At 52.0% G+C, this 9,756-nt stretch overlaps 1 long non-coding RNA gene across 2 annotated transcripts; it reads left to right on the forward strand.

Moving 5' to 3' along the window:
• Positions 1 to 2,726: 2,726 nt before the first annotated feature.
• LOC135452818 (uncharacterized) lies at positions 2,727 to 6,440 on the forward strand. Of its 2 annotated transcripts, XR_010441703.1 has the most exons (4): positions 2,727 to 2,813; positions 3,978 to 4,103; positions 5,111 to 5,231; positions 5,921 to 6,440. It is a non-coding gene; the product is annotated as an uncharacterized LOC135452818 (long non-coding RNA). The 2 variants fall into 2 exon arrangements; XR_010441704.1 differs by lacking the exon at positions 5,921 to 6,440 and having other exon boundaries at positions 2,727 to 2,809; positions 5,111 to 5,246.
• Positions 6,441 to 9,756: the final 3,316 nt, after the last annotated feature.

Here is a 9,756-nt window from a genome sequence, read left to right on the forward strand (position 1 = left end):
CAGCATCCCAAGGCAGCCAGGCTGTGGGATGCAGCTCTTCCCTGGCAGCATCACACCCGAGCTGCAAACTGCTGGCTGATCCCAGTGGGACACTGCAGGGTAAGGTGCACACCTGCAGTGGGAATTGCTGCCTCTCCTTGGCAGCTGGAGCAGCCTGGACTGAGGAAAACTTGTCCTGTTCCTGTCCCATGGAGGCTGCCAAGAGCTGCCGTGTCTGTTGCAACAAACAAGATTCAAGTTGTTTGAAAATATTGTGTTCAAAGAAACAAACATGGAGCTCTTCAGTGCACACCATGGTTATGCTCTTTCTAAACAGGGAAGGGTCACTTGCCTCCCACAGAGCAAGGCAGCCATGGGAGCAAGCTCCTTCCTAGGAAAGGGGATGGGGAGCTCCTGAGAAAGGTTCCTGCATGGCAGAGGTGAAACCTGGGCAGATTTCAGCTGAGGAGAAGGAGCATGAAGGGGCAGTACCAGAGCAGGCTCCCCTGAACTCATCAAGCCCTTGGCTCCTGCCCAAGTCCCTACAGAGCTGGGGAGACATCCTGATGTCCCAATCCTTCTGTGTAGCTGCAGGGCCCGAAGGGAACAGTTCCACAAAGCTGGCACGATGGAGGACAGACAGAGGATCTGTCCCCCAGCTCTGGGGCCCCAGGAGGAATGTGGAGCTGCTGGAGCATGTCTAGACACCACCAAGATGCTCTGAGGGCTGGAGCACTTCTGCTGTGGAGACAGACTGAGACAGCTGGGGTTGTTGAGCCTGGAGAAGGTTCCAGGAACACTTTAGAGCCATTCCAGTGCTAATGGGACTACAAGAGAGCTGGAGAGGGACTTTGGACAAGGGCATGGAATGACAAGAAAAGGCAAGATGGCTTCAAACTGACAGAAACAGGGTTAGATTGGATATCTGGAATAAATTCTTCCCTACATGTGTGGCAAGGCCCTGGCACAGATTATCCAGAGAAGCTGTGGCTGGCCCATCCCTGGAATTGTTCAAGGCCGGGTTAGATGGGGCTCTGATCAGTCTGGGATAGTGGAAGGTGTCTCTGCCCATGGCAGGGGCTGTTGGACCAAATGGCATTTAAAGATCTCTTCCAGCCCAAACTGTCCTGTGATTCCATGCTCCATGGAAGGGCAGTCTCCTGCCACGGCCCTGCAGGTGAGAGTGGCAGCAACAGTGGTCAGGAGGGCAAGACAGAAATCTCCATGTGCCACAGGAGACCATGGCTGCTGCTGGAGCTGCTGCCAGGCTCTCCCTTGGCACAGGGGTGGCTGTGCCAGCATGATGAAGGGGGCTCTCCCCTCCTTTGCTTCCTGGAAAAAGATTCTTCTGGAGCCTCTGTGGATTGGACAGAAGGTGGGGAGCAGCAAAGTGCCATGGCTCTGCTATTTCACCTCTGCCAGAGCCTGAGGCCAGGCCAGCGCCTGCTGCCGGGGCTGTGGGAGAGGATGAGGCTTGTGCCTATTTGCAGCAGCCCCCCTATTTGCAGATTACTCCTTCTCTTCCTCCTTCCCATGTCAGCAAGAGCAGCCAGTGCCGGTGCAAGGCATCCTCATGCCCTGGAAGGGTTTCCCTGGCAGGAACAGCCAGGTCCTGCCCCAGCCCTTTGCCTGGGGTGCTGTGAGTCCCCATCTGCCACAGAGCCAGCCCCTGGGCCCCACGCCAGCACCTCTCCACATCCCCTCTTCCCACTTCTCCATCCAGCGTGTCTGCACATGCCGGCAGTCTCGAAGAAAGGAGCTTACCAGAATCAGCTCTGTTCCCGGAAAGGCTCACCTCTCCCCGCCTCCTCTGGGCAGGAGATGTCTGACAGCCTTCCAAGAAAGGCTGTGGGAGCTGTTTGACATTAAGCCATGATGGTGGGTGAAGGAGAGACCCCCAGACCTCTCTGCAGTGGAGCCACGGGGCTGCTCCCCAGCAGTGTCTCCATGGGGGCTGCTGGGGTCTGTGGGCCAGCCCCAAAAACAACGGGGGCTGCCACGTGCAGGGCTGTGACCTGGCAGAGGTGACTGTGCTGGGGCACTGGCAGCCCCTGGGCTGAGCTGAGCCCTTCCCTCCCAGCAGGATGGGATGTCACAGCCTTCCAGAGCGGAGCTGTCACCCCACTCGTTCCGGGGTGACACAGGGGCAGCAGCCAACAGCCCCAGAGCCTGCACGGCTCCCAGCAAACAGGAAAGCCAGGAAGACTTTCCGTGGTCCAGCACAATAAACGGACACTCAACACTCGGGCTGGGTGAAAAACAAGCCCAGGCAAACATTTTCCTGCCCAGGATTTTAACCCTTTTCAACCCTTGCTGGCTGAGCTAAGAGACCAGGGAGTCACCGGACCCCTTCCCCTCCCACCCCAGCTTTTCTGCACCCCACGTTGTAAGAACAGGGTGTATCCTCCCCCTCTGGCTCTGCCCAGAGCCTCCACACTCCCGTGGGTTTCAGCTGTGACCCCACTGGGGGGCTGCTCCCTCAGCAGTGCATTTCCATGAACAGCCAGCCTGTTTCCAGGGCAGCGTGCTTTTGCCTCAGCCAAGCTTTCTTTCTGGAACCATGACAGCATCATGCCTGTCTCACTGCCTGATGCATGAGATTCTCCGGCTCCTGACCTGCTGTCGTGACTGTGGGTGTGTTTTAGGGTCAATGCATCTGTCCTGCCTAAAAGAGCAACAGGTGCTGGACATTAGCATCTTGTTGTTGGCTGGGGATAGTTTAAAAAGAGGATGCTGTGGGTAAGGGCAAAAGGGATTCCTGCCCCAGGTGGGAATATTGCAGATCAACTCAAGGAGGCAGCAGGGAAGAACTGAAGAAAGCAGAGATGGGGTAGGTATGTCTGGGATTCAAGGTGTTAATTGGGGAACAATTTCCCTCCTTAGGACAGTGCTGATGTCAAACCAGGGCTATGAGCAAAGGCAGCTCTGTTCATAACGGTGTGCCAAAAGAGAATGAGCTGTCTACAAAGAGCAGATGTGTCTGTGTCCCTTCTCATTGACCTGGAGCCCGGAGTCCTCCCTCAGTCCCATCCTCCCTGTCCATCCCCAGCCCGTGACCCCTGAGAACTGCAGCCCAGTGGGGTGCAATTTAGGGACCAAGCCAAGCACAAGGAGCAGGAGCCCTGAGGCTCCTCGGAGTTGTGACAGGAGCAGAGGCTCTCTCTGGGAGAGGTGCCAGGCAGCGCTGCAGCCGCCCCCGGGAGCCCCCGGCCCCCGCCATCCGCCGGGAGGAAAAACCATCGGCAAAGGATGCTCTACTTCCCCTGGGCACCCACCGGATGGCTGACAAGGAACAAACCCAGCCACGCCCGGCCCTCGGTCAGCTCCTGCTCTGCCCCCTGCCCTAACGTGACAGGCTGTGAGGAAGGGACACGCGTCCTTTGTCCTCTCTGCCCTGGAAAGGCTCCCGCGGGCCCCGAGGAGCGCACCCAGCGCTCTGCCCCGGGAAGGCTCTGCGGAGCTCCCTGGGCTGGAGGAGCCGCTCCTGCAGGGGACAATGACATCGTGTGGCTGGTGCTGCAGGGGACAATGCCACCGTCCCCTGACCACCGGCTGGTCCTGCTCCCTCGGTGACAAACCCAGGCCAGCAGCCGAGTGACATTCACTTTCCTTCTCTTCCCACCAAGAAAACTTGTTAAGTGATAAAGGACAGTTTGGATATTAACGGAGATTTGGTTAATAACGTCAGAAAATGGGGTTACAAAAGTAATGGAAAAGGTGGGAAATGTTAAGTGCCACCAGGCTCTGACAAGTCTTTTGGGTTGTGGGACTGCACCCACAGCAAAAGGCTGGTTTGTTTCAGGTTCTGTTTCTTCTGTGGATTTACTTCTATGAATCTTAACTCAGCCACTAAAATAGGGTCTAAAGATAAATCAGGGTGGAGTGGCCTCATGTTCTTCACTTCTGAAGGATGCCACAGGCTGGAGACACCAGTGTATCCTTTGGGTCTGCCTGAATGGAATTCTGGAATTTCAGAGTTCCATTGTTGCTCCTTCCAGGTGAGCCAAGACACGGCCAGTGGCACAAATGATCCAGGCCAGACATTCTCCACAATGGCTTCTGGATCCCAGGGCGGAGTGGCGGAACATTGTAATCGAAAATTCATCAGACAGGCAGAGAAACCTGTGAGTACCCACTGTGCCTGGGCCTGAGCTGTGTCAAGGCTGGAAGCTCCCCTCGTGTCCCTCCTCTCTTTGCCCCATGTGTTGTCCAGCAGCTCTGTGAGTCTGCAGATCCCCTCCCCAGAGCCAAGTTGAACCAATGTCCAGCTGAAGCCATGAGGGTGTGCTGCTCTCCATCCCCTTTGTGTGGCACTAATTCCTTCTGCCAGGCTGGACACTCACCTGTGCTGCTCCCACCAGCCTGCCTTGGGCACCTGGAGTGTGCAGGGCAGCTCAAACTCTGCCTGGAGCTCTGAGGGACAGGGCTGGTCCCAGCTAGAACAGGTTCCAAACCAGCTCCTGTGTCCCATCTCCTGTGGGAGCGCAGATCCAGCCCAGCAGTGGGGTCAGGGCAATTCCCCTCCCCACCCACAAATGTCCCTTTGCTGACTGCAGCTCATTGACTGGAGATGTTCTGGTGCTGGGGCTCTGTCAGGAGAGCTCTGTGCTCTTCTGGAGAGGGGTCTGTGAGGGCAGGCAGAGAAAACAAATGCTAATTAAAGAGAGAGCCCTGAAGCTTGGAGCCATTGCTGAGCACTCCAGCCTTGGCACGGAGCTGCTCTCCTGCCTCCCCGGACTCACCCAGCAGTGACATCTCCACAGTGGGGGCTGTGAGTGCTGGGCAAGGATGGGGTTAGGGGAGTTCTGATAACTCCTCCCCACTCTCTGCAAAGGTCACCAGCTCAATCCAGTGAAACTAAAGAGGAAACAAATGCCCAAAGAGCAGAAGTCCCCAAACATGTCACATCAAATAACACAGAAGCTAATGGGGCAGAGCCACATGGCTACAGCATGTGCATTCTGCTCTATATCATTAATTTACTGATGTTAAATATTTCAGCAGGTAACTTCCAGGGCTTCCAGAACTGTCCTAGTGGCTGTGATCACAAATTATTCATCAGTAGCAAGTGAACAAGAAAAGCCTCTATGAAACAAGTGCATTTCTGAGCTCTTGGTTTTTTACCTTTCAGCTGACTCCCTCTGCCTTCCAGAAGATGTGTCTCACCACCAAGCAGAGGCTGGCCAGAGCTAAGAAGCTAAATCTGCCCCAGATTGTCCAGACTCAACAAAGCATGGACGTCCCATCACAAGGTAGCCATTCCCTGCATTCCCCTTTTTGTTTGAGGTGATATTTGGTGAGGGTGCCAAAAGAGCAGCTTGACTTCAGCCTGCCCAGTGTGGTCCAGCACCTATGGAGCTCCTTCAGGATTTTACCTCCAGGCATGACTGGATCTTAGTTGGATCTGCACTCAGAGGCACCAGGAAGCTGCTGGGGCATGCAAGGAGCTCAAGTGACACAGGGGGAGGGTGGCAGGAGCCTTTCAGCACTTGCTCCTTGTCAAGGGAACCCTGCAGGGCACGGGAGAGGAAGGAGAGAATGCATCAAAGAAGGTTTGATGGGGATGGCCCAGGGGACAGGCAGGCTGAGAAGATAGGTCTTCATCTAGGAGAAAACATCAGACCACATCAGCTCCTGACTTCCTTGTGCCCAAAAGCTCCAGCCTCCAGCTCTGGGTGCAGTGTGCCCTCCTGAGGGCTCATCAGTCCCAGCACAGCCTGAGGTGAGCACAGCTGTGCTGCTAACAGGAGGGGCCCTCTGCCAGAAAGAGCCACTCTGAGCAAATAAAAGCTCTTCTGCCAGCTGCCTTGTAAATAAATTCCATTTGGATATATTACTTGCCTTGTTTTTAGAGGATTACACAACATTTTATTTGGCATAGTCAGCAGAGTGTCAATAGAGAGGGTTCTGGGGAGTCAGGGCTGTGCCCCTTTCCCTTTAGGGATGGAGTGGGTGGAGGAGAAGGGGTTGGAGCTGGAGAAGGTGGCAGAGAGACACAGCAGGGCCCGCGGCAGAAGAGGACACGGCAAAGAGCGTGTGTGCCACCTTGGGAGCGCCACTGGTACAGCACAGGCACAGTGCGGCTACTCCAGGGGACTGGAAACAGAAGCAGCTGGAGACAGATGGCTTAGAAGAAACAACAGGGAAGGAGAGCAAGTATCTTTATTGGAATGAAGGATTGAAATAAGGCTGTCAAAACAAAAAGACCCCAAACCAACCAAACAAAAAACTCCCCAAACAAATAAAAAACCAACAAAAAGCCCCTCAAAAACTAGACAAAAAAAAAATAAAAAACAAAATTAAAAATAAAAGCACACAAAAAACCAACCACACAAAGACAATCCCCCAAAACAACAACAAAAAACTCCCCAAACATTAAGATTATCCATTTCTGGATGGTGATAGCAGATGTGGATCCAAAGGACTAGTATGGGCATCTTTGGGGAGATTCTGATGAAGGATTTCTGAAGGATTAGGGGAGTTAGAGGAAAAAAGCCTGTGGCTCCTTATTTAAAAAGGTCTGTAGGTCCACGTGGCCAATGTCCCCTTGTCATGGTTTGAGCCTGGCACAGAGCCAGTGCTCCCATGAAAATGCTTCACCTTGGTGTTTGCTGTGAGATGTGACTAGGAATAAGCAAAACAGGCTCTAACTTAAACATAAATAACACTTTATTACTTAAAACTACAGGAAAAAATAGGAAAGACTATAAGGAAAAGAAAAAAAATTGAAAACCTTACAAAAAACACTTTTCTTCCTCTCCACTCCCTAACTTTCTCAATCTAATACATTCTCTCAAAACAACTGCTCAGCCTTGGCTCCACACGTTAGTATACTCAAACTGCAGTTCATGGAGAGGAAAAGGAGTCTTTCTTGTTCTATAGGCTTTTCTTGGAAACAGTGAAATCTCGGATGCTTCTTTGTCACTTTGGCACCGCCTGGAAAGTCTATTTGCCGCTTGTGACATGTTCTTTCTATGCTCAGTGCTCTCACTACTGAGACATGGATCAGAGCTGCTTTTAGGGTGGTCTTTCAAGGATGCCTTGTCTCACTCTAAAAAGGCACAGTCTCTGCTTTTGGGACAACTGTCCCCCCTATATATTTCTAACCCCCTGGGGCCGGGGGGTCTTCACAAATGAACTTTCTTGGTTTTGAGGCACTGCCTCTCCTTAAATGCAGTCTGTGTCACAGGAACAACTGAGTCTATGGCTACAAGAAAACGTCCAGCCTAAAGGCCACTCTAAATCATCTCTCTCTATCTAATCATCTCTACAAACTCTGGGCTAAGGTCTTTATTTCATATCATCTCTCATCTCTCTTCTTATTCAGCTTCGAGGAGGATTAGCATTTTCGCAAGGCCTCAATTATGCAGGAAAGGGTTAAAAGTTTTCAGTCTCTGTCTGTCTTGGGAGGAGATGATACTCTTATACATGCTGCTGCTGCGGCCGGCCGGGCTCTCTCTCTTTCTCTCTCTCTTTCTCTTCTTGGCTGGCTGCTATCACATTCGGTGCCGCCGGCTCTCTCTCTCCGGGGGGGGGGGGGGGGGGAAGGGAGCTGGCTGCTCTCCTGGGGGGGGGGAGAGAAAGGGAGCTGGCTGCCTGATGTCTCTTGGGGCTCCGCTACTCTTCCATCTTCGAAGCCCCCCCGAAGCCCCCTCAAGCTCATCTCTGTCCCGGCCCCAGGCCTCACCGCATGGCTGGCCCCTCTCCCGCCCAGCAGCAGCGGGCCGGGCGAGGGAGAGAGGTCTGAACTCCTCGGCCGCGATGTCCAAAAAGAAGAAATGCCAGGGCAGTGCCCTGCTTTTAACCCCTGTGTATTCTCGGAAGTGTGTCTAAACCCTACTGGCTACACCAGGTGTCAGTATGAAACCCAAAACCTTCATTAGTTTGACCACAGCTTCCCAGAATTCTCACTCTTTCCGGGTCAACCCATGACACTCTACTCTTCACCTCTGAGAATACACTTTCTAAAATTATCAACAGAACTACAAAACACTTTTACACAACAATACTTTAGATTCACTATGACTATTCATCTACTTTAACTTAGTACATGCTTTTTTTATTCTTCTTGGTCTCATCTCACAGTTTTACTTCATCATTTTCTCGTGATTCGATTCCCGGTCAGGGAACCAAAAAATGTCATGGTTTGAGCCTGGCACAGAGCCAGTGCCCCCATGAAAATGCTTCACCTTGGTGTCTGCTGTGAGATGTGACCAGGAATAAGCAAAACAGGCTCTAACTTAAACATAAATAACACTTTATTACTTAAAACTACAGGAAAAAATAGGAAAGACTATAAGGAAAAGAAAAAAATTGAAAACCTTACAAAAACCACTTTTCCTCCTCCCCACTCTCTAACTTTCTCAATCTAATACATTCTTTCAAAACAACTGCTCAGCCTTAGTCCCACACGTTAGTATACTCAAACTGCAGTTCATAGAGAAGAAAAAAGAGTCTTTCTTGTTCTATAAGCTTTTCTTAGAAACAGTGAAATCTCAGATGCTTCTTTGTCACTTTAGCACCGTCTGGAAAGTCTATTTGCCGCTTGTGACATGTTCTTTCCATGCTCAGTGCTCTCACTACTGAGACATGGATCAGAGCTGCTTTTAGAGTAGTCTTTCAAAGATACCTTGTCTCACTCTAAAAAAGCACAGTCTCTACTTTTGAGACAACTGTCCCCCCCATATATTTCCAACCCCCTGGAGCCGGGAAGTCCTCACAAATGAACCTTCTTAGTTTTGAGGCACTGCCTCTCCCTAAATGCAGTCTGTGTCACAAGAACAACTGAGTCTATAGCTACAAGAAAAAGTTCAGCCAACAGGCTACTCTAAATCATCTCTCTTCATCTAATTATCTCTACAAACTCCGAGCTAAAGTCTTTATCTCATATCATCTCTCACTTCTCTTCTTATTCAGCTTCGAAGAAGATTAGCATTTTCGCAAGGCTCCAATCATGCAAGAAAGAGTTAAAAGTTTTCAGTCTCTGTCTGTCTTGAGAAGAGATGATACTCTCACACGTGCTGCTGCTGCAGCCGGCCGGGCTCTTTCTCTCTCTCTCTCTTTCTCTTCTTGGCTGGCTGCTATCACATTCGGTGCCGCCGGCTCTCTTTCTCTGGGGGGGGGGGGGGGGAAGAGAGCTGGCTGCTCTCCTGGGGGGGGGGGGAGAAGGGAGCTGGCTGCCCGATGTCTCTTAAGGCTCCCTCACTCTTCTATCCTTAGAGCCCCCCCCCGAAGCCCCCTCAAGCCCATCTCTGTCCCGGCCCCAGGCCTCACTGCATAGCTGGCCCCTCCCCCGCCCAGCAGCAGCAGGCCGGGCGAAAGAGAGAAGTCTGAACTCCTCAGCCGCGATGTCCAAAAAGAAGAAATGTCAGGGCAGTGCCCTGCTTTTAACCCCTGTGTATTCTCAGAAGTGTGTCCAAACCCCACTGGCTACACCAAGTGTCAGTATGAAACCCAAAACTTTCATTAGTTTGACCACAGCTTCCCAGAATTCTCACTCCTTCCGAGTCAACCCATAACACCCCTCTACCCCATGGATGGGACTGGAACCTGGGGCACTACAACCTAACCTTTAGTGCAGCCCAGGGGAAACAGAAACTGAGTGCTTGTGGAGAGTCTCTGTGACTGGGATGGTGGGAAGTGACCAAGAATTGGGTGGGTTTGGGGCTCCTGGAATGGTTTTTAGTGATGTGTTACCACTGAATGGTTTAGGTCACTGAAAGAACCAGCAAAGGTCACAGCACCAAGGCTGCCAGAGCTCAGAAGAGTTTGGGCAGT

Source organism: Zonotrichia leucophrys, chromosome 11 (genome assembly GCF_028769735.1).
Source record: "Zonotrichia leucophrys gambelii isolate GWCS_2022_RI chromosome 11, RI_Zleu_2.0, whole genome shotgun sequence".
NCBI lineage: Eukaryota > Metazoa > Chordata > Aves > Passeriformes > Passerellidae > Zonotrichia > Zonotrichia leucophrys.